Consider the following 25,782-nt stretch of genomic DNA (forward strand, 5'->3'; position numbering starts at 1 on the left):
GCCCAGCTCCAGGTTGAGCTGTTGTTCAGCATCTTAGCTGTAGAGGGCAGTGTCACTGGCCCTCATATGTGGGATCCGAACCGGGGCCCTCTGGCTTATCTTTTCAACTATCTCCATGAGGTGTTCACCAATATACCCCCCAACACATAGCTACTACTTGACATAGAGTTGGCACTTACTAAACATTTGTTGAATGAAGGAATGTCTTTAGCAACCTCTGACAGCGGCAAGGATGGAGGAGGTATGAAGATGATATAAAATAATAATAAGACAAGGTGGACAGCAGCCCTTGATCAGAGGGACACAAACTGTTTCTCACACTACATGGGCTTTCCTTGACTCTGTCCCCTTTTTACAGAAAAGAGAGGCTGAGCAGCTGATGTTTCATTTTTAGTTGACATTCACTGAAAATGCCAGGCATTGGGCTAAGGGCTTTATTTACATAAAGTATGCCATCCAACCTGTACAACAAGTACTCTATGAAGCAGGTATAATTATTATTCCACTTCGCAAATAAGAAAACAGACTTTGGTATGGGGGTGGCAGTTATGTACCTAACATAATAAATGACAATGCAGAATTCAAACCCAGGTCTATTCGACCCAAAATATCACACTCTCAAACATTATCAAACAGACCTTTCTCTAGGACACAGATGGAGCAAGCAATACGAAGTGTGTCTATTACAAGCTCCCTTAGCCTGGGTCTAATGGCCAATCTACATTTAGTCTTTCCAGACAACGGAGGATATCCAGTTCTGCCTGTGTCCTAATCCAGTACATCACAGCCTCCATGTCCATTGCCTTATTTTCCTTCCTTGTTAGTGTTGACTCGCCACACAGAGAGCCACCCATTGTGTGGTTTTCACATCCCTGGCTAGATGCAGGCGATTTCTCACCCTCAGCAAAGCGTGAGGAGTCTGGTGATGCAGCTCAACAGTAAATAATGCTCAGTCTCTGGTGGGATCTTCCCCCCCCCCAACCCCCAAAGTTTTAATGATCCCCTAAAATGGCAACTTTCTAGCCTTTCAGTTTTGAAACTACTGTCATGGTGACCCAGAGCCCTGGCAGTTTGGGAATGTCAGCCACTCTCCCCAAAAAACGTAGAGAACTGCTCCTTGAACCTAATAGCAGAAATATTTATTACATTTTTCTCATCCCAAGAGATGAAAAAAAATTTTTATAACCAATTTCATATATATTTATGCTATGGATTTATTTGCTAGGTACAATATTATGGTAATTATTTAAGATATATATAGCAATTCAACAAACGCAAATTCATTATAACTTAAAATTCTCCATTTAAACATAGGTGCTGAAGGCCTAAGTGATGGGAAGAAGTAAAAATAAATAACTGGACTCCAAGAGGTTAAAAATCTAATTGTAATTATTTATAACAAGGCCCAGATTTACACAATGGGATATTTTTTATCTTCTGTTTAAAATTCTAATATCCCTTTATAAACCAATCTGACACACCACCCTCCTACCAAAAGGACACGTGCTTTCTTTCCTTTGTTTCGCTGCTTGTCCTTTGGTAGCTGACCTTGCGTATTTGAGAACAGACGCGCAGAGCAGGGTACAGAGGAGCACTGCATTGTTTGTTGTTAGTATTTCTCTGTCTCTTCCTCCCCTGTCCTAAACAAACTTTGCAGATGAAAAAACTGAGGTAACTTAGGCTGTGGCTCTTCCAGATCTGAATGTGGGTAACATGGAGACAAACAGTCCAATCAGTGGTTCACCAATTTTTTTATGATTCTGTGCACTCACTATGTAGATATGGCTGAACATAAGTTCAAGTTTAAGCTTTATTTTGTAAACTTGTGAAAGTTGCATTTCATGTATTTTACTTACCCTAGGGTATCACCCATACTAGCCAGAAAGGTATTAAAATCAGAAAACGCATTTTTGTCTGTATCTTCAGGCCTACACCACCAAACATTAAGAACGGTTCCTGTTGAGCTCTTTTAGGAAAAAAATATTAAAATTTTTTATGTTGTAATTTCAACCATATTGCTTTTTTTTATGTTGTGTTTGGTCACTATACCTTAATAGTGTGCGGTAAACATGAAGGTATCAACTGAAATATGCTTTTTCTATGTGCTAGAAAAAGCAATTCTGAGCAAGGCCAAGCAATTTATTTCAATTCAGCAAACATTTATTGAAAGCCTGGGACCAGGCTATGTTCTACAGGCTGAGAGTAAAAAGAGCAGCATCCTCCTAATGGGGAGATGAGACCATACAGAAATGACTATATTACGGAGTAGGATGATTATTTAAATGAGGTAGGAGGTTGCAGCTAGGGGAGGCCGAGTGTGGAATATTTGAGAAGGTGGTGAAAGGAGGTGGTCCATGATATCATTTCAATTAAGAATTCTTTCGGACCATGACCTCCTGGAAGGTGGCACATACAGTAGAATCAAGCTTCACTGGTTTTTGTTTGGGGCATCTCTCCCATTCCCATTTCCTTCTCCAAAAGAAGAGAGTAATAAAAGGGAAAATACTTTTCTTCCTCTTCAAATGCAAAATGTCTTGTTTTGCTTAGGTCCAATACGATAGACAGACTATTTACAAAATATTCTCATATGTTCTGGTAGGATAGGGGCATAATGCAGGCTATGAGAAAGTGATACAAACCTTTCCAGATTTCAAAGGCATTACTCACAGGAATAAAAAAGTTGGAGGGGAGCACGTAAATAAAAAAGGAAAAGCCAGGATGTTGCCAGTTTACGCTAGTCATGGTGTTATAAAAAGATCAGTCCAAACGACCTGGTTTTATTTAATTGAGTAATCTCACTCTCTCAGAAATTTTGGATGCAAGCACAGAAATAAAGGTATTCATGAAGTCAGGTTTGCATTTGCCAGGAAGTGGTAAAGAATGCCAGTTTAATCTCTGTTACCTGTGTAAGTCCCAAGGGGAAGATGAGCTCATGAATGTATATATAGATCATCACAGGCAGAATTAAAACACATTAAATATGGAAGTCGGATATAACCCCCTGAGGGTTATACCACATAAAAAGATTAATTGAAGAACCTGAACCTTTAAAAAGGGGAAACCTAAGATCCTCGCTGGCTGGGGAAAACAGTTACTGCTCACTCTTCAAGGAAAACACTGTATATAAAGCTTGGGGTTTGGAAACCCCTAGCACTCCAACTGATCTAAATGATTGTAAATTTAGGAGGAAGGACTTGCTTTAACAACTTCCCTGTGTGGTCTCCACAGCCTCTGGACCTGACGGGTTTCAATAACTGCTAACTGAACTGGATTAAGCTGAAATAAATTGGTAAAAGTCCTAAATCATCTACTGAAATCTTCTTTAAAGGGTAAGTTTTGTGGGGGTTTTTTGTTGTTTTTGTTTTTTTGGTTTTTATGGGTTTTTTTACCATTTTAAAAAAATGGTATAGTTACTTAGCAAAGTATATGCTATTGGCTAAACAGCTGAATGTTTTCATTTTGGGGACATTATCTTTAGCTGTACAAGGATCAGTACAATGAATGACAGATATGACCACTCCCCCCCACACACACACTCACACATTTGGGGAGTGTGCCATGCAATAAACCTTTGGAGTATTAATGAATTGGCATCACTAGGGGGTTCACTGGGGACCAAAAGGAAAAAAACTTTCAAGACTTTAAAATAGAATAAAGTGGCTACCAATCAAAAGGAAGAAATATGTAAATTAATACAAAAGAATAGGAAAAATGTGAGTTAAAATCAAGAAAATGCTGAGACTAAGAATGCATTAAAAATGGAGAAACAGGAATAGGAAGGAGATTTATGTTGAAAGACAGATTGGTTTAAGAACCATAATGTGAACAAGGGATTTTATGTGGCAGTTGGTTGACGACTGTTATAAAAAATAACACGAAATGGATGAAAAGAGGTATTTAGCCAAAAGCAAAAAACGAGCCAATGTAGACATTCCTTTTGACAGACTGCTCTAAAGTTTTTGGAGAATCATAAAAGTTAATAAGAGTTAACAATTATTCCAAATAACAATATTTGGAATAATGAAGAAAACATTTACAGTATATAGATATACATTATTTAAATTTCAGAACTGTTTGTTTACTGTAATAACTAACATGAACAAGAGAGACAAAATCTAGAAAGGAAGACATACTAGTTTCTTTCTTGTAATCTCACAGATGGACCTAATCAGACATGTTGCTAGTTAGTGGAGATTAACTGATCACTTCCAAGTGGATTTAGAATTACAAACAAACTCATCCTAGAGAATTCTGGAGCAGAAACATAGCAATCATAAACCTGAAAACCTGGTAATTCTACCTGAAAGTCTAATGAGCCTCTCTAAGAAGTTCTTATATTCTGTGATATAACTTTAAATTCTGAATTACTCAACATTCCAGTAAACTGCAGGTCTTACTAGTTAAAAGTAAAAAACAAAGCACATCACCTTGGAATTCTGCATGTTTTTAACAAGCAAAGACTCATTAACAATACAGCAACTAACGACAGATAACAGTTCTTTCAGTAACAAACTGACTTAATTTAAAAGTAAATCAACCAATTTCAGCATTAAGAATTTAAATTGTGTTCAGTGCTTTTCTTCCCCATGGAGAAAACTAAAATGAAATAAGGGAGAAAAGTCCTGTAAAGAAAACGTGTTCAGTCAGCTTTTGGGTTCTCTGGTGTAAAGAACTGGTCATCAGAGTGTAATTTTACTAATAGTTGGGTTTTACTCTGCCATTTAGGTTCTGTCCTGTAGAGGCAGAACCCGTTGTATTTGCATGTTCTTTTCTTTGGAGTGATTCCATGTTTAGGGTCAGTTATACCTTGAAAGACTCTCTCCTTGCTTGTTATTCTTGGTATAACAGAAATGTTAGCCAATGTGCCTTTAAAGCTTAAAAGACCAGCGAATGTAATTAAGTCCACAAGTTCTTTATTGTTTTGGTTATGTTATCATTTGGCATTTTAACCATTCTTTTACTGACTTCACTTTTTACTTAATTGAGTAAATTTTTTTTCTGCAGGAATTTGAATCTATAATGACAATGATGTAGATGCTTATGCATGCTTTGAGAAAATGTGTTGTGTAACTTTTTTAAAACAATCAACATCTACCTCATGCATACCTATTTGGAAATAGGCACCTAACACATCAAGGTATTATTCCAGACCACTCAAGAGATGAGTAATTAGCCTTTGCCTTCAAGGAAATTACCACCTATTTTAACTGATTTAATTCACCATATATGTTCTTTTCATAGGATGAAAGAATAATTAAGCTCTGCGTGTGTTGAGTAAGCACCTTGCTTAAGCAGTGGTGAGATAAAATGATTTTGGAGTCAGATGGACCTGGGCTTGAACCCTGGCTATGTATATTTAGTACTTTTGTTCCTTGATGCCTGAGACTTTCACTTAAAAAATAGGGGTACTAATTTTTAGCTTATAGAGGTGTCAAGAGGATTAAGTGTGATAATGTATATAAAATACCCACCACATAGATAGGTTCTAAATTTTTACACACACACACACACCCATACATTATTTAAATGAAATGCTCAGGTTTAGCATTGTCCATAATTTTCTACATTATTTTAGTCTAGGGTTTTTAAATAATTTCATAAATACAGCCAGGTTGTAACTGGCAGTACTGTGGGTGGTGAAAGAGGCAGCAATCTAGTTGCTAACATTTCAGAGACGATGTCGGAATGCCAGGGCATGGAGCTCAAGTGCCAAGCCGGTCGCAGCCCCTGCTGTTAGAAATGATCTGCCAGCCCTGGGGAGTGTGCAGAGGGAGGAGAATGGGACAAAAGAATGCATGGTGTTTCTAAAAGACCTGGAGAAATTTAAAACAAAGAACAAACAAACAGACAAAAACAAAAGCAAAAAAAAAAACCCATGGGTAAAGAAAGAGGGATTTACTTTGCCATGGTTCTATGAAAAAGAAGAGCTCATAAATTATATCAAGAGAGTTTGACTAGAAATAAATATTGGGGTTTCTCTTTCATCTACTCCCAATCTACCAGATCCATCATGTGGCTTTTCACAGAGAGAACAGGGAGGCAAGTCCAACCATGTGCACATCTTTCATTCCTGGACAGCACTTCTGCCCACAGTCCTCCCCCCTTTCCCATTCTGTTGAACCATTAAGTGAACTTGAGGCCAAACTTTAATTCTCTACCTGAAACCCAAATAGTTGATTCTCTGTCTTCCTGGTTACTATTTGTAACCGTCTCCCTCAAAAGAGGATCAGGGTGCTCCCTTATATGGATGAAAGAGATAGAAGGGGCTCCCTCACTAAGAAATTCTGAAACTTAACTAAAGTCCTCAAATACTAGCTTTTCGGAGAGGCGTAATCATTCTTTAATTCCTCTCCTTTCTACATATGCCTAATGAGCTAGGGAATGTTAAACGGAAAACAGATTGGTCATTTTTCTATCCTCTTCATAAAGGGTTCTTTATCTGTATTTTTAAAAATGGGACTCTCTCACTTTTGTTGAGCCCGTTGGTATTTTGGTGGAGGCTTTCTAGCTTTTATTTTCTTCCTCTGCTGTGAATATTCTTTTAATTTCATTTTTTTAAAGTTTAATTGCAGATAACATACATATAGGAAAGCACACAAATCTAAAGCTTATAGTGCGATTTTTTTTTTCAATTTTATTGGGAAACAGTCATGGTCATTGGTTACACATTGCTTTCATGTTATTGGGTTGTCAGAAAAGTCATGACGCATTTTTGCAGTGAAAAACAGGGAAAAAACGTCATGACTTTTCCGACAACCCAATACAATGGCATAGTTGACTCTTTTAAGGAGGGCGCAGCTCACAGTGGCCCGTGCAGGGATCGAACCAGCAATCTTTGTGTTATCAGCATGATGCTCTAGCCAACTGAGCTAACCAGTCACCCCCTCAATTTTTATATGTTGCTAAATTTGCATATTTCAACCAGATTAAGATCTAGAACATTTTCGGCACATAAATGTCTTCTTGGTATCCCATCCCAATCAATAACGCCTGCCTTGTAAATACTCTGCTGGCTTTAAACTTTATATAAATGGAGCCATAAACTGTACTTTTTGGTGTATAGTTTGTTTTGATTAGAATTAAGTGAATGAGATTGAGTTATATTGTTCCATGTATCAATAATTTGTTTTGTTATATAGTATTCTATTGTGTGGATATACTACAATTTTACCTTCCCTGTTGATAAATCTTTATCTCATTTCCATTATTTGGCTACTTTAAGTAAAGCTGCTATGGTTAGCTACTGGGGATTCTTAATTCTCTCTAGGCTCTCTCTCTGTGGAACCGTGATAAGTAGAATTGTGGAGAGGTTTTGCAGACTCCAGTTAAGCTTGCTCCATGTTAGTTCTTCAGGTTATTTTGACACTATAATTAAAGGACAATAAAAATCCTGTTTTCAAATTAAAAGAAAAAGTGGGGGGAATGGAGGAAGGAAGGAAAGAAGGAAGGAATAGAGGAAGGAGGGAAATGTATAGGCATGTTAGTATAAAACCTTAAACTCATAATTCCCATTTTATAGAGGTACGTTATCATCTTAATTTGATATGACTAAATAAGTAATGCTTACATGATTACAGACTTTTTAACCTACTTTTGGAAATGCTCCATGCCCTCCAGAAATTAAAGACCTTTGTCATATACCTTTAAGAAGTGATACAATAAGTGTCAAGTGCAAGTTCTAGGGGCAGCTTCACTAAGTAGTCTATTTGACTTTGAATATTGTTCCTACAAGGGTATTTTTTTGTTCGTTTTTCTTTTTATTTTCATAAAGGGTCCAAACTCTTGAACAAATCCCAGGGAGACTGAGGAAAACAGTGAATGTATCTTTAAATATTTACTGTTTTGTGCACTGTTACTAGGAATTTCAATTGCTGAATCTTATCTTTTGATTCCTTTTTCCACTTCCCCTAGATTCTTCTGCTTTTGTTGCTTCTTAATTTGCTTCCTCAAATTTGGAGTCATCAGACATTCAAGTTTGTTCCATTAAGTCCTAAAATCTACATGAATAAATTATCTAGACAATTAGCTAGACGCTATCCTTTCTAATTTTTATATATAAATCATCTAAGAAACTGGTTAAATAGTCAGTGAAAGGTAATTAGCAAGTTATTTGCTCAGTAGTTTATTTTTTTGTTATAGAGGTTTTCATTTCTATCATTAAAGATTTTTTGTATTGTGTGTTCATTTTGGGAATGTGGCTTATTTTTAATTGTGTTCTTATTTGTTTAGTTGTGGGGTACATATTCTTTGTAACATAATTATTCAATGTTTGAAATCATACTATAGTCATTTTCAATTAAGTTCATGCCACATGATAAATCAAATTCTATCAAGCCATGGAACCTCATAAGAGTAGCTACCTAGTACTGTCAATTGCAAATCCTATGACAATAGTGATAAATGGCTGTGCAAATATGTCAAGCCAAGTTCTGAACATCAATGCTTCAACCCATAAGAGTTAATCTAAGGAAAAAAAAATACTTATTTTCCAGTTTTTAACAATCATAGCTAAAGTTTTAAAACATGGTTAGAATTTGCCTATGACTTCCCCCTAGCATTTAGGGATGAGTTGAAACTTATATGATGAGTATTTTACCTCACCAACCACTGGAACTGGAAGTAGTTTTATTTAAAGACAGAATGGAAAATATATAGGCAAAAGTCTAGAGAGACTAGATAAATATTTGTGTTGAAGAGCAGTGGCCCTTTGTGTTAGATAATAAATATACCAAAGGCTTGGCATTTATTACACTGCTTAGAATGACAGTTTTGAGTCTCCTGTTGTCTTAAAAACCACATTTAGCTCCATTTGCGAAAAAGTTCTCTATCCTAATCGACATTCCAAGGCCAACTCTCAGGCTTTCCTTAAAATGTGCTTTGTATTAAGCTGAGAAAATAATCCTTTTGTTAGCTCTGTAGTTCTGGGCTCAAAAGGCTGAAGTGATAAAAACATAAATTGTGATTCTATTTAGTCAAACAAACAAACAAACAAACAAAATACCCTCACTGGTATCTAGAGCTGGTTTTGAATTCCTTTGATAGCGTTGAGCTTGTTCAAGTTTTGCATTCATCATTTACAATTGGCTCTGTGGTAGGGAGCTGGAGAAACCTGTTAATACAGCTCCTTTAAGGGCTGTGGGTTTCAAAACAACTCTGTAGATTGATAGCACACATTCCTGTGGTGGGAGGCAGCTGGTGAGCTGATAGCCTACCCCATTCATTCAAAGGAGAAAGGACTGAACCTACCTCCCAACAGGTGAAGTTAAGCAAGTCCTGTAAGTGGATTGATTTGTTACATAAATCGAAGTTCTGTTCCAAGGGGTCATAGCAATACTTTCTGACTTGATACCCTTCTATTCCCCACCCCCAGAGCCCCCCCAGCTCACTGCTGGGAAAATATTTCTTGTTCAGAGATGTCTTTCTTCCTCCTTGATTATAGAAAAATTTATACTTTTTTTTTTTTTTTAGCTAAAAAGGCGATTTTTTTTTCTCTTTTTGTCCGGTGTGCCTTGCCTAATGCATTACATTGTTTCTCTCTCTCTCTCTCTCTCTCTCTCTCTTTTGTTACTATGCTTGTGCACAACCTAAAAACAAATAAATGCATGATCTATAAACTTATAAAGGAATAGTACCACTGTTCTAAGTGATTAAATTGAGCATTTAAAATTTTGAAAGTGCTTAGAAATTTCTTTTTAAAAAACTATCAAAAAACTTACAGAAACCCATTTTGTGAAGTTTTTGATTTTTGCTGTTATGGATTGTTTACAAAAATACCTAATGTGTTTCAGAAATAATTATGCATATTTTAGTGCAGTGGAAGTGCGGCAGATTATGGCTTTAAATTGATTTTTCACTTGCAGTTTATCTGTATATTTATCCATAGAAGTGATTTACATAACATTTCAGCAGAGGTAGGTAAAAATGTTAGTGCAACAACATAACTTAAAAAAGAATAACATCTTATCAGGGTTGTGGGAGCAAGAGAAAATGATTGCTGGTATTTATTATTCTTTGAAAGCCACCTCCTAGTATTGCCATTTTAAATTTTGTAACTGGTATCAAACTCTTAAGCAACGGAGAGAGAGAGAGACCTACTGAGGTATATCTTCACCTATTCTGAACTCCCTTCTTTCCCTTGGTTGGGCTTTCAGTCTCAATCCTTGATAATCAAGGACAATGCTATCGAGCTTCTGACAGCCTATCTAGATGCACCCATTTGACTGCTCTGACTCAGCCACATTTTTTTATCTTGTGAGATCATTCATTCTAGGAACAATGACCTCAACTTTCCAGGGAGCTGGTCCACTAGGAATATCACCCAAGAGATGAAGTTAAAGGACTTGGAATAGCTCCTGATGCATAGTAGGAGCTGGCTATTTGTTGGAACAGTCTTCAGCTGTTTCCTTTGGTCAATTATATTTCCAACCAGATCATGAGGGAGCAAGTTTTCTTTTTTGTTTGTCTTGCAGTTACAACCCTGGCTTTAGAAATATTGAGGGACTTGACATACCAAAATTAAGTAAATAAGCTTCACTCTAGCATGCCAAGCCCTCTGAATCTTTACAGCTTTATTTCCAAAATACTCTTTAAATTTTGCTCAAGGGAGCTTGGAAGGACAGTGAGTAGCTGAGCTGGTCGTGCTCCAAATCTCCTACCCGCCTAGATGAGAACAGTGTTATACCCTGAACTTCGCTATATGATAATGTTGGCAGGGGTGCTTTAGCTGCTCAAAAAAAAATTTTTTTAAGTAAATACCAAAAACCCACATTAAAAAAAAACCTTCTGCCCTTAAAACAACCTAAGCTTTAGACAAGCTCCACTAATCACACTTTCCGTCTATAGCAAACTGGGAGGCCCCAGTCAGCTTTTGATGGCTTCCACCTGATTTCAATTGTTTGAGTTGTTGCCAGCAGTATAGGTGGAAAAATTAGAACTATCTACAATTAGGGGTCTGCATTTCCTCAGGAAACACTGGTGCTGTGTAATGAATGGCTACCCCCTTGGAAGAGGACAAAGTTCTCTCTAGAGCAGGACTTCTCCAACTTGACAGTGTTTATGAGATATTGTTACAATGCAGATTCTGATTTTGTAAGTCCAGGGTGGGACCTGGGATTCTGCATTTGTAACAAGTCACACGTGATGAGAATGCTGCTGGTCCCCACTGTCATCATCTGGGCAGATTTTTAGAACTACGGATGCCTGGGTTCCACCTCCATTCTATTCTCCTCCCCTCTCCCCCACCCCATCTTGGGTTTCTTCTTGAATTCAATTCAATTAGCTATGGCCTGAGCTTGGGAAATTTTTAAATCCCCCAGGTCATATTAATATGCAGCCAAATTTCAGAACTTCTAGATTCTGTTTTTAATCAGTTTCCACTTGGGTAACCCATTCACTTACACAGTAGTCCTCCCTTGGGTTGCAGTTAACCCATAGTCAAGCGTGGTCTGAAAATATTAAAAGCAAAATCCCAGAAATAAGCTGTTCATAAGTTTTAAGTTGCAAAATGTTGTGGATAACATGATAAAATCTCGTTTTGTCTTGCCCCGTCCTGCCCAAAAGATGAAAATAATTCCTTTGTCCAGCTCGCCCATGCTGTATACACTACCTGCCTATTAGTCACTTAGCAGCCATCTTGGTTATCAGATCAGTGGGGAGGGAGAAAGAGGGGAGAGGGAGAGAGGGGGAGAGAGAGAGGGAGAGAACATTCATATAACTTTCATTACAGTACATAATTATAATTGTTCTATTTTATTAGTTATTGTTGTTAATCTCTTATTGTGCCTAATTTATAAATTAAACTTTATCATATGTATGTATAGGGAAAATCATAAAATATATAAGGTTCAGTACTCTATGGTTTCGGGCATCTACTAAGGGGCTTGAAAGGTATCCTCTTCAGATTAGGGGAGACTACTGTATGCACCATCTGCTTGGCCTCTGTAGGCATTTGATTTTCTGAATTAAATACCCTGCCCTTCCTTGGGAAATCACATCAGTCTTTCAAAACCCCTTTTCAACTACAACTGCATTTTTCAGATATATAATACACTTTAAAAATTCTAGCAGTCCCGTTGCTCTAAATCCCACACAACTTTGTTGCTCCTAAGACATTGACCACATTCTGCCTTATAATTATATGTGCATTTATCTTAATCTCCCTAGCTGATAAACTACCTAAAGGCAGGCATTGTCTCACTTCCTTTATCTTTCCCTGTGGTTTCCAAACCGGTGCCCCACACACTGCCCTGATTGTGCATTTCTTCATCCAACAAACATTCACATGGAGCTGGTATGCCAAGCAAGCCATGCAAAAATAACTGTGTTTCCTCCTTGCCTCTAAGAGCTTCACAGTCAAATGAGACAGACAGATATCCACAAATGATTTCCAAAAACAAATGTCAGAGTTCAACTGAGATGTGAGGGGATCTGAACTTGTCCAGATTAGAAAGAAAGTCTTTTTGAGGAAATGATTGAGAGCTAAAGAATATATAACAAGGTTGAGGTGGGAAATGAGGGTGAAAAACATTCCAGGCAGAGAAAACTAACCTTTGCATGATTTTTAACATTTTTTTTTTCAATCAGAAGTCTTCCTAGGCCTATCCTCATTACCCAGGTCCCCAGAGAGATGCCAATTATTACTAGTTTCTTGGATATCCTCTCAGTTTCTTTAAGCATGTTCAAGCAAATGCATACTGTATTTATATCTCTGAACCATGCTTTTTCCCCTTTAATTTACTCTGTATTTTTTTTCCATTTCACTATAGACGTCCCTTATTTTTTCATAAGAAAAAAAATTGTTTTAAAGCTGAACATTATTCCATTATATGGATGTATGAACTGGTATGTCCCCAATAGTTGAGTTGCTTACACTATTTTGCTATTGCAAACAATGTCACAATGAATAATCTTGTACTTAAGACATTTTTCACATATGAAAATTTATCTGTAAGATCATTTTCCAGAAGAGAAATTGTGATTCATAAGCATATGCATTTGTAATTTTGAGACATGCGGTTAGATTACCTTCCATAAGTATTATTGGGTTGTCAGAAAAGTCATGTATTTTTTCTGTTTTTTGTTGCAAAAATGTGTCATGACTTTTCCGACAACCCAATATATCATTTATAGTCTCACCAGAAATACATGAGAGCCCATTTTTCCCTACTGCCTCTCCCATGAGGTGTTATCAACCTTTTGGGTGTTTTTCAGATTTAATAGGTACAAATAATGATATCTTAATAGTTTCAATTTGGCTTTATCTTATTATGAGTGAAGTTGAGCAACTTTTGGTGTGTTTAAGAGCTGTTTATATTTTCTCTGTAAATTTTCTGTTTTTATATTTTCCCATTTTTATATTGGGTTATTTCTAAAAATACTTTATGTATTAAAGCTATTACAGTGTTTTGATATGAGTTGCTAATAATTCTCCCAGTCTAGGGCATTTCCTTATAGTGTAGTGAAATTTTGTGTTTGTTGTTTGTGTTTGTTTTTACCTTACAGTTGATTTTGGTTTTGAGAGAGTTAAATTATTGATCTTTCTATTATAATTTCAGGATTTTAAGTCATAGTTAGAATGACCTTCCTCACTCCAAGACTATAAGTGAATTCTTCTGTTACATTCTAGAGTATTTATAACTCTGCCTTTTAACATTTAATATTTTATCTTTCACATTTGGTATATGATGTAAAGCATGAATCTGATTGTTTTTGAATGCCCATCCTCTGTCAAAATACCCTTTATTAAGTATATTTTTAAAAAGATAACTGTGAGAGTATTGAGAAAGGGAAGCAAGACTTGCGTCTAGGAGACCAGTTCTAGGGATATAAAAAATCATGGGGTACCAAAGCAAATGAAGGGTTATGAAAATTTAAATACTCAATTTGTATAGCAAGATAGACAGTATGACATAGATGCCGCCATTACCACCACCCCTTCATGGTAGACATGGCCAACCTGTCATGCATGGCACTTCTCCTTAAAACATATTGTTCAAGGCAGCCACTTCCAATTAATTAAAATGGACACATTTGCCATCCCTGATGTATGATTTTATTTGGGAGAATGGAAAGAGGAGAGGCAAGAGAAGTGGATGAAAAAGGTTATGTGAGGGTCTTGAATGCATCTTAAGCAATAGAGAGAATGTGATTTTTTTTTAAGGCAAAAAATGACAAGTGTTTCAAGAAAGGAGGGAATGATAGATTGATGGAAAGAAACCAAATGCTATTGTATTATAGCAGTTCAATCTAGAGATGCTGAGTACCTGAACTCAGGTGGTAGAGTGAAATAGAGAGGAAAGGTCATATATGAGAGGTAAACTCAACAGGACATGAAGAGTTAAACTAATTAGGACTTGGAAATTAGGACTTGTGCCAAGTAGCTGTAGGTAGTGAGAGAGAAGACAGAATAAAAATTGTTGATCTCTCAAATCTGGGCATGCAGTGGTGCTGAGGCCCAGAGAACTTAGGAGGAGGAACAGACTTGAGGATGGAGATAATAAAGAGAATGAGTTTGGTTTTTGGATTTTAGATATCAATACTAAATTTGTGACTGTTTGCAATTTGCCTTCGGTTAAAACTGTGTGTTTAGGAATAAGGATTTAGTGTGGATTGACATAAGATAATTACTTCAAAGAAATATACCGAAGTTGGAGTATGCACTAAGGTCTTTGAATTCCCAGTGTAACAGATGACTGCCTCAGAAACGGTGGGAAAAGATGAACTTGCAAATGGAGCATGTAATAATAAAAACAACAACAAAAGCTGATACAAGTCTACATAAATTGGAATAGGAATCATGAAGTGATCTTATGATAGCAATTTAATGTTAACCTCCACTAGCCAGTCTCAGCATATTATATTTCCATACTTGGGCTCTGGGACTTTAGACATTAAAATCCTGAAGAACATTCCAAGAGCAACAAAGATAATTAAAGAGTTAGAAATAATAGCTAATAATAGCATGAAAGTATAGTTGAGTTAGCCTGGAGAAAAGAAGAACAAATGGTGACTCCATTCAAAATAAATAAAGGCACTAGAGAAATAGCTATTTCCCCAGAGTTCACAGCAACAGAAGAAAGGATTAAACTGTAAACTGATATGCATAAGATACGAGGCAAAATTTCCTGAGGCGAAGGTTAAATATTACATTAGCATTAAATTTGGTAGTTCAAGTTGTCTGGAGGTTATAAAATCGGTCTGTGAATCTCTTAAGCATGAAAAGCTACATAGGAAATTCTCCACTGAGCAAGCACTTTGTACTTCAGGACCCAGTTCCTGATTCCTGCCGGCAAAAATCCACCACAAACTTTGTGCCAGTTGTTGTTATAGATCCCTATTTTAGAAGGTCATCACCACTACCAGTGTCCCTTCAAGAGCCATGTATTCATTAAATAACTATTTTCAAACAGTACATGTGATACATTATTTTATGTGCCAAGGATACGGGGTAAGCAAAACAGAAGGAATGTATCCAGCTTATTGAGTGCTGCTCCGTACCAGGTGCTAAGTAATTAGCTGCTCAACTCTAAAGCCCACCTTCTTGAAAACCTGTCTCTTGCCATACTCCCCACTTCCTGGATCCCTCATTTATTTTTCCCCAAATCCCTGCCTGAGTCTGGTATCTCAGAGATCAGTGCAGGAGACTGGACAGTCCCTGCTCCAAAAATAAGTAGAGAGTTCAAGAGTCTCGGTTTAATATTTTTTCAAATAGAACACGAATTGTCTGTAGTTTTAATTTGGTTCAAAATCTTTTCAGATGTAATTTATTCATTGGGATTACTCATTTCCTTTTGACTATCTGCTGTCTGACTGCCACTAGTGAATGTGACAGCATGATGCTCAATGATGGTGCTTACTGGAGACTTATTTTAACAAGAGAATGACTCATTTTAATTGCTCAGACAGGCAAAATTAGAATATATATCATTTAGGTAATCAGTTTATGTAATTCATGTAGATATACCATATATTGTTACATGCTTTTAATACAAGATACTTAGAAAGAAGGCACCTGCAAGAAAACATGTTTAAAAATTAGCTGAATCATTTTTAAAGGCATTTTTAGAATTAGAAATTGATTGCCATATGGATTGTAAGTTCTTTGATTTCTTTGAAGATGGTGTTTGATGGAATTCGCTTTCTTAGTGTTGAACTCAGCATGGAGGCAAAAAGGCTGTTTCTGTCTTTGTGGAAGTCAAGCACACAGATTTAGAAGCTACCTGTAGGATGGGAAGTCCCATTCCTTCTGTTATTACTATTTCCAAATTTGTTTAAAGTGTCCCCGTATCACTTAATCTGATTCTTCAGACATAGGATCTGGTAGTTGGCAGAAGGTAGGATTAAGGAGGAAGGGTGCAGGGCCAGCATGGTTGAAAAAGGTAAAATTTTCACCAATTCAGATGTGCAAACTAGCCAGAATAAATCTGTAGCGGTTTAAGTATAAAGTGACCCAGCATTGAAACAGAGTTTGGCTTAGAAAGATAGATGTTACCAGGCAGATTTTTGTAGCTGAGCATGAATAGGCAGATCTTGGTGACTGATGACTCTGAGAACAAAAGATGTAAGGGGTGTGGGGAGGAATCTAGAGCAGCCACAAATTAATTGTTTTTACAGAACAGTTACCTACTATAATAAATGCAATGACCAATTTGCCGTGCATAGGAAAATATGCTAGGTGCTTTATAAAATTCTTAGACACCCTGTAAGGTAAGAAATATTTTGCAGCAGAAAAAAACTGAGGCCCGAACTGTTAAATGATTTCCCCAACTTAGAAAATGGTGGTGCGGGGATTCAAACTAAAGTCTAGTTCAAATCTGGTTCAAATCTGTGCTCTTTCATTAAATCATACCGATTCTTATCATTCCTATTATTACACATTTTTAGAAAATGAGTGATTTAGAATTTTCCCGTTAAGTTCAAGCATTCCGATATTTCCAGAAGTGTTTTGGGTTAGGTAGACCCACTAAAGTGAACAGTTTTAGTTTGAGGCAGTTAGATAACAACATGAAAACTGTTAATCGGCCATAGCCCCCAGGCACAGGTCAAGGTAATTTTTAATCACGAGGTTTAAAGAGAAGTCAAGTATTTGAAAGACACATTGTGGTGAATGTCACAAAGTATCTTGTAAATAAAAAACAAAAGACAGTTTGGACATCATTGCTATCTGGGCTTCAGGAATAAACAAAAATAACAACAGCTGGAGATCCCACAGGGAGAGTGTCACTAAGCAGTGATTACATAAGCTAAGTCAGCTAAGCCTAGAAAACATAATTGAAAGAGATATGAGAGAATTCTGGTCAAGATGGCAGAGTAGGTAAACACTGTGCCTACCTTCTCTCACAACCACATCAAAATTAGAACTAAACTACAAAAAAACCATCATTGAGAATCACTTGAAATTTTGCTGAACCGAAGCCCTGCAACTAAGAAGCCACCTTGAGACTGGTAGGAGGGACAGCGACGTGGAATGGGCTGGTCCCACACCCGCTTGTGACCATTAAAAATAGGGAGGGATATCTCGCTGCAGAGGTGCCCCATGAGGAACGAGGGGTCCCAGTCCCTCCCCAGCCCAGGGTTCCAGTGCCGGGGAGAGAAGTCCCCATAATTTCTGGCTGTGAAAACCAGCGGAGATTGTGACTGAGTGAGATGGAGGACACCTGGAGTCCCAGTCACTCCTCCTAAAGGGACCGCGCATGGACTTACCGATGGAATCACTGGCTCTGAACTCTAGCATTGGGGCAGCAGCTACAGAGGTGTCAGGACATATGGGAGGGAACTGAGTTGTCTGGCATCAGGACTAGGGCTGGAGGGGCAGCTTTCTCCTAGATGGAGGAGCCGGTGGAAACGCCTCCTATTTATTTGATGAAACGTTCCCCTTCCCCCTATGCAGACGCAGGTGTGAGTCATATCTGAATCTCTGTCAAGCTGGCTATCTTGTTCATTACCATGCCCCGGTTATTAGAGACCCTGTTCCACCCAACTTTTGGGCACACCCAAGCTGCTTCCAGTGGCTTTTTCATACAAACTGCCTGACTTGTCTTATGCTGCAGCCTTTCCTAGGGTTTCTCAAAGGTTTGCAGAACACAGATAAGCAGCATCTGGCTTGAGAGTGTCTGGTACCTCTGGCTGAGCAGCCCTAAGCCCGGAACTAGCGACAGCTGGCCTTGGTTCTAGGCTCGGCCTTCTAAGGCAGTTCCAAGCACGCACAGGTGAAAGCCATCTGTGGATTGCTTTATGACTCCTGCCAGGTAGCTTTAGGTGGGGCACAGGCTGTGGCTGAACTTGACTGACAGTGGGTCCCCTCCCAGGTGGCCCTGGGGCTGGCGCCCCCAGCAGCCAGCTTCAAAACAGGCTGTAGCATCACCCAGTCACATCCAAAGAAAACACAGCCAAGGGAGGATTGGGTAGGCACCAGAGCCCTGCTGAGGCAGATCCTGCTCTGTAGGGTCAGCCCCTGCACTACAACTCCTCCACTGTGTATTCACAGCCAGTCTTCACAACCAATGAGCCTGAGGGCCATTCCCTCCCATTGACATGCAAATAGCAATCAAGGATCAACCACAACAGGAAAGCACACACAGCCCACACAAGGGACACACCTGGAGTGTGTGGCTCAGGTGACCAGGAAGACTGTGCCACTGTGTCCCACAGCACATCTACTAAAAAAGGCCACGTTACTAAGAACACTTTACTATGTAACAGCCCTACCTAATACATAGAAACAAACATAGGGAGGCAGCAAAAACTGGGAGACAAGGAAACATGTTGCAAATAAAACAGAACAAAACTCCAGAAAAAGAACTGAACGAAACGGAGACCAGTAATCTATCAGAGGCAGAGTTCCAAACACTGGTTATAAGGATGCTCAGTGATCTCAAGGGGAATATCAACAAAGAAAAAGGAAACATAAAAATGGAAATAGAAAATATAAAAAAGAACCAGTCAGAAATAAAGAATACAATAACGGAAATGAAGAATGCATTACAGGGAATCAACAGTAGACTAGATGAAGCAGAAGATCGAACCAGCGGTTCAGAAGATAAGGTAGCAGAAAACACTAAATCAGAACAGCAAAAGAAAAAAGAATCCAAAAAAAAAATGAGAGGAGTTTAAGGGACCTCTGGGACAACATCAAACGTTCCAACATTTGCATCATAAGTGTATCAGGGGGTGGGTGATGAAAGGGAAGGGATTAAGAAGTACAAATTTGTTGTTACACAGTAGTCATGGAGATGTAGGATATAGTATAAAGAATATAGTCACTATTGTAATAACTATGTATGGTGTCAGATTGGTACTAGTTCTATCCTGGTGATAGATGGGAAGGGCTAGGGGGCAGGCTGAAAAAGATGAAGGGATTAAGAAATACAAATTGGTAGTTATAAAAGAGTCTTGGGGACGTAATATACACCATAGGAAATATAGTCAATAATATTGTGATAGCGTGGTAGAGTGTCAAATGTTTGCTGGACTTAATCAGGGTTATCACTTCTTTAGCATAGGAAATATAATCAATAATATGGTGATAATTATGTATAGTGCCAGGTGGGTACTGTTGAATAACTATTAGGTACACCTGAAACTAATATAATATTGTATGTGAGCTATATTTTAAGAAAAATCTTCTTAAAAAAAGAGATATGAGGAAAGTAGAGGTGAAAATATGTATGTAAATGAATGATGTCACTTTAAAGTAGAACTTGAGATCCATTTAATAAAAATATCCAGCGTATTCAAGGCTGTTCTGCCAAATTATACAAAGGCATGTATTTTTATGACATGATTGGTTTTGAGTGTACTGTTCTATCAATATGATTTTCCCCCTAAGTGTAAGTTGTAATATTTAAATATTAATGCTTCGGTTTAAGATTCATTTAGAATTGCCTTAGTGACCTTATAAATTTTTATAAGAACATAGAGTTTCCTGTTCCCCACTGACCTCCAACTTTGCCCTGTATTATATAATTTATTGTAAATAGAGTGTTAATGATACATCATTGTACTAGAAGTAAATGTATTCTTTTGGGCTCAGTGTACATTTCTTTAAATAAGAGAGGCCTTATTAAACCTAATATTTACTGTGAAGTAAAAAACTAGTACTTACGCATACAGAGTCTTAAGAAGAGTAAATTTTTTTTTGGCTCTATATAACCAAAGTTTAAGGCCACCCATTAATGGCATGCTTTAGCTCTCAAACAGAAATTTGGCCCAGAAAATAAAACATTTTTGGCTTTATAAAATGACTTATTTTCAAATTTTAAATGGGGCAAAATGGATACACTGTGTTATATATACTTTTATTTATATTGTCTTTTTTTCTTAGCAAGTTGCTTTTTTAATCCTTTGAAAGAGCCTGAAAATTTGTGAATATGCTTGTAACATTGCAAAAGTATTCCATCAAAGTGATGATGTTTTAGTTATTCATTAAAAAGAGCACAACTACCTCTCTCTCTCTCCCTCTCTCTCTCTCTCTCTCTCTCTCTCTCCTTTCATATATATAGATTGGGAAAAATTAGACCAAGACTCAAAATTTCAAATAAAGGTTTTGTTATTTCCTGAAAAATGTATAGTCAGGAAGAAATAAAGGAGGGAGATCATTCACCAGTCAAAATCTGGTGGTTCCTTCAATTGCATCCATACCTAAAAGAAGGCCTGTTGATGCCATGTATTAAAGATACAAGGTGAGGTTATTATAACCTACCGAGGAGAAGGGAAAATGTAAATGTTCTACTCATAAGCTAGACAACTTCAAAAAAGGGAATTTGAAAAGGTACAGATAATGTGCTTTTAAGAAGAGTTACAATCTTTGTCCAGTAAGACATTAAAGATTAAAGCTTAGTTGACAACTTTCTCTGATCAGCCAGTTATATAAGGAGTGCTTCTTCCTCTGTGCAGCCCCACCCCCAAACCATTTACGAAGCAAGTACCTATTATTGTGTGCAAGGCATTGGGACAGAGATGAGCAAGGACAATTCATGTCTAAAATAAGGTCTTTGCCCACCCTGCATTGTTCAACAGACACAAGCAAAGCAGGGATACCAAAAATTGAAGAAAGCTCAGCAAAGATGAACCTATCCAAATTTTTATAAGCAAAAAGTACTGGAGAGAAGCTCTTCATTTAAGTATGCAGGTAAGTTTTGTATTTTGAAACTTATAGCTTGGTGTTGATTTATTCGAACAATATATAAGGAATCATAATCTTGTCAGAGCTCTAGGCCTCTAAACGTTCTAAATGGGGCTCTGTCCTCACCTTCCTTCTTTTGAGGAGATTTAAAAAAAACCTGCTATTTTTTCCTGTTCTGAGTCTTTATTTTCCCCCTGGAGATAGCAGTCATGATCAGAAACCCTAAAATTTGTCAAACTCCCCTCGGGAGAAGAAGGCTTAATTCAGATTCAGATAGTAAGACCCTGATGGCAATTAATCTAATTCTGTGTTGATGATCTGACTGTATAGTAGGGCTAATTTCCAATTTGCCTTTTTTCTTCATGGCTTTGTTCTTGAAGCTTTGACAAACAAAATTTTAATTTGACATATAAAGGAGACTATAATGCAAGTACTATTTTTCATGGCCGCAAAATATGGATTACTAATCTATCTATCTATCTATCTATCTGTCTGTCTATCTATATCTATCTATCTATAGAGATATAGATAGATAGATTTTTTTTAAAGATTTTATTGGGGAATTGGGAAAGGGGAGCATCCAAGTTGTTGTCCTTCAGTCTTAGTTGTGGAGGGCACAGCTAGCTCAGCTCTAAGTCCAGATGCCATCTGGCCGCCCGTGGGCAGCTCATGGCTGCTCAGCTGAATGTGCCGTGTTCAATCTTAGCTGCGGGTGGGCACAGCCCACCATCCCATGCAAGAGTCGAAACCGCAATCTTGTTGTTAGGAGCACGTGCTCTCGCCATCTGAGCCATCCTGCCACCTGTTGGCAGCTCAGCAGCAGCTCAGCTCAGGCGCAGCTCACTGGCCCATGTGGGAATCAAAATGGCAACCCTGTTGCTCAGAGCTCGCGCTCTTAACCAACTGAGGCACTCGGCCGGCCCACTAATCTATATTTCTTAAAACAACTCTTCTATATTTCTGTAAAAATGGAAGTAGAAGAACTTCCTTTTAAAAACCAAGTCACTTCTAGATCTTAGGGATTCTTATTGAAGAGCATAGACAGTAATTAGAAAGGGACAGTTGAAGAGTAACTGTGCAAAGTGCAGATAAGGATGAAGAGGATGTCAGGAAAAATATCATCAATGGATAATGATTTCACTGAGTACATTTTCCCAAAAGAGATTATTTTCTATGTAGAGTTACTCATCTGTATCTCAGACTCACAAACTGGCTGGCAAGTTTTAGTGGCAGAAAAATTGATAAATAGTTATAGCCTGGAGATACAATTTCTCTCCTTGCACATAAATGTCTTCCCATGTCCCTTGGCTGTTTTTATTACAAAGCATTACTCTGTTTCTTGGAGAAAATAAATTCATGATGATGCATCAGTAAATTCTCAACAGCTCAAAGATTGCCTTAAATTATATTTTAAAATATTACTTTTCTGTATTAAATTGAGGGTTCACTATTATCTAAGAAGTGATCTGAATTGGTAGATTTTAATCAGTGATATGTGTAAATTCCAATTTGCTAGAATGACTGGATAATTTATTCCTGATCTCTCTCTCAAAACATTTTGAAACAGTAGGTCTTGAAGTCTGCATTAAAAGAACACAAAACAGAAACCTCCTTCGATGACTCATACCTACCTCAATGTTTTATTTAAACAAAAAAGCTACAACTTCAATAATTGTCCATTTTTTCACTTTAACATGGAGTAAACTATGAAGAAACTCATTTAAATAAGTGCTCAGTTTATGTCATTCTGCGTAGCAGAGGCTGGTGATGCGACCTGAGTAGTCCCAGCTTCCTACCATTAGCAACACACTAAGGCAATTGTTACCCAAAGTAACAAAACCAAAAAGATAATATAATTACCCGAGTACCTGAAATGTGAGGAAGAGAGACTTTTAGGAACCTACCAAATTCTAACATTCTACGATTCTTATAATAATTTTTTAAATAATCCACAACCAGACATTTTCTTTTACAATAGGAAATAAGACCAGGAAGGGATTGGAAACAAGACAGGTAAAGCTGAGAAGGAAAATGTACGTTGAATATTGAATGACCGGGTGTTGCATTGAGAATTTTTAGATGTCAAGGGGCAGCAAAAAACCACTGGCTATCTTAGAGAGGAATAATAATGCCAAAGATGGGAGCAGATCATTGTCAATATCAAATTTGCAGACCTCACACTTCTGGCAGTGTCTGCTCTGTGTATAATTTATTGAATCCCTTGTGGAAGAAATCACTTTGTGAGTTAGAACTATACAACTTTAGAAATAAACTGATATAAGGAACATTTACAAAGATGGGCACTTTGAGTAAGATCAGCAAAATGTCAGCAAAATCAATGTCATGTTCACCTTGTTTACTAAAATTATAATAGAAACATAAAGTGTTTTAATGCAACAATTAAAGCATACACTGAAGCAATAAATATTTATGAACTATTCATCATACATAAGAGAACCTTGGGGGAGATATAGATGAATAACACAGGCTCTAAACTGTGGGAGTTTATGATAGAACACTGTACAGTTGATGAATTGTTTGTACTTTGAACATATAAAGTTCTCCGTAAATGTTCATATATCACAGCTCCTACATGGAAAGTAAAATAAACTAAAATGCTTGAACCCTTTGCTATTTATTTTTCCCTTAGAAAGTTCAAGGTAATGATTACTGATGAATGTCCTAAATTGTTATATTTTTTAACAATTGCTAAATTGTTATCACCTTAACAGTCTCATCTTACATTCAATCGATATCGACTCCACATCCACTTTAACTCAATACTCAATTGAGTATATGTGCCAGGCGCTGTGCTAGGCACTGTGGATACAATTTAAAGCAAATGGTCTCTGCTCATGAAAATATATACATTTTAGTGGAGAGACAAGTACAACATAAATCATCACAAGTAATTCATTGCAAATTGTGACAATCGCTTTGAACAAAAAGGATGAGGACATATTATAGCAGGGGTTGCCTAATTTAGACTGAGGGGTCAGGAAAGTATTTTGAAAAGTAAAAATTAAACAGAAATCTAAACATGAGAAGTTAGTCTAGCAAAAATAGGGTAGGACAATTCCTCAAGTTTTCCAGGCAGAGGTACCAGGCCTTCTTTACGTTCTACTCAATTATTCTTGAGCAATTTTATCCAGTCCCATGGTTTCAAATATCATCTAAACACTGACCACTCCAAAATGTATTATCTGACTCAATTCTCTTTGGAGCTTGACCTTGATATTGCATTACCTACATGGCATCGCCGCTGAGATGTCTCAGGTTATCTCAAAATAGCTCAAACTATTATATTAAGTTTTCACCCCTGACTTTCACCTTCACATCTGCTCCTCCTGCAGTCTTCTCCTTTTTGGTAAAAGATACCTCTATCTATATAGTTATTCATACCAGAAACCCAAGAGTTATCCTTGACCTTTCACCCCCCACCTCACACATAACCTTACCAGACTGTAGCCAAGTCTCGTCAATTCTCCCTCCAAAATATATCTCAAATCTGTTACTACTCTTGACATTGCTTCTACACCAGCATCTGTGGCTTGGATTACGGCAATAGCACTAGTAAGTTCAAACTCAGCATCTATGTCTGAATACAACCACAGCTGCAGATCCAGACTGAGTATGTCAGTCTCAGATTGGTGGAGGAGACTCTTTCACCTAATATATTTCATGTCATGTCATGGCAAGTGCTTTGCACTTACATTATGCAAATGACTTGGCAAAATTCCTTTTCTGATGGCTAACAAGGCCACTGATAACTTGAAATTAATTTTCCCCTGTGGCACCTGACTGAAAGGAACTATTTGGATAAGAAATAGTTCCACACTATTGCTGGAAGAATGGAACTAGTTATTTCACTTGCTATCTATATTTAAAATGTCAAATTGAATATCTGATTTAAAAATTCAATCTCTAATTAAAACACCAAACATGTCATAGCCCCAAGCTGTACAGCTGCCTAAAAAAATTAAAAACATTTAATAGTATCCTCAAACAACTGTTACTTCAAACTTTAAATAAAATTATTCTTGTTTTTGAAAAAAAAAAGACCAAATTGTTTAATGAAATTGTAATTTAATGCATTTAATCATAATTTACTTAAAAGTTGCTGATGCCTTGTTTTCTATTAGTGCTTCAAGATGGTTCAAAAAACCATGTTGTTGAATGGAAATAGGTTAATCCTTGCTGGGTCTTGTTATGGAATTATTTCTGAAAAATGGTCTCTGAAAGCAATCTCAGTTTGTGATTATTTACCAGTATATAACACCTATGCCTATTTACAACAAGTATTGTTATCACAAGATGAATTTTACTACATTCTAAGATAGAAAGCAATGTAAAATGTATGGGTATGCTGATCAATGTTTATAAACTATAAAGGACAAAACAACTATTTATGACATGGGATGGAAAACTTCAGTATATGCACAGTTACTACTATATATTAGACCAATAATTATCTTTGTAAAGCACAGTTACTGAAGCTGCTCCATCATACAGTGGCTGTGACTCTTAACTTGTGCACCATAATCTTAATTATTTAGACTCTGTGCTCAAGAATTTTAGAGATCTGCATTTTCCATATTTGTTTTGATATTAGGCAAGAGGAAATTTTTTCATGCTTTTGATTTGAGATAAGCTATGCCCAA

The 25,782-nt window shown here is 37.2% G+C and overlaps 1 protein-coding gene across 2 annotated transcripts in view; it reads left to right on the top strand.

Moving 5' to 3' along the window:
• Positions 1-25,782, top strand: part of SLC39A10 (solute carrier family 39 member 10) — a 125,960-nt gene that overhangs the window by 30,706 nt on the left and 69,472 nt on the right. For both annotated transcript variants that reach the window (XM_019635622.1, XM_019635623.1), the window contains one exon: positions 3,229-3,329. The gene's annotated coding sequence lies outside the window, so the exon portion shown is untranslated. The remainder of the gene's footprint in view (positions 1-3,228; positions 3,330-25,782) is intronic.

The sequence above is a fragment of the Hipposideros armiger genome, unplaced genomic scaffold (assembly GCF_001890085.2).
Source record: "Hipposideros armiger isolate ML-2016 unplaced genomic scaffold, ASM189008v1 scaffold_23, whole genome shotgun sequence".
Classification (NCBI taxonomy): Eukaryota; Metazoa; Chordata; class Mammalia; order Chiroptera; family Hipposideridae; genus Hipposideros; species Hipposideros armiger.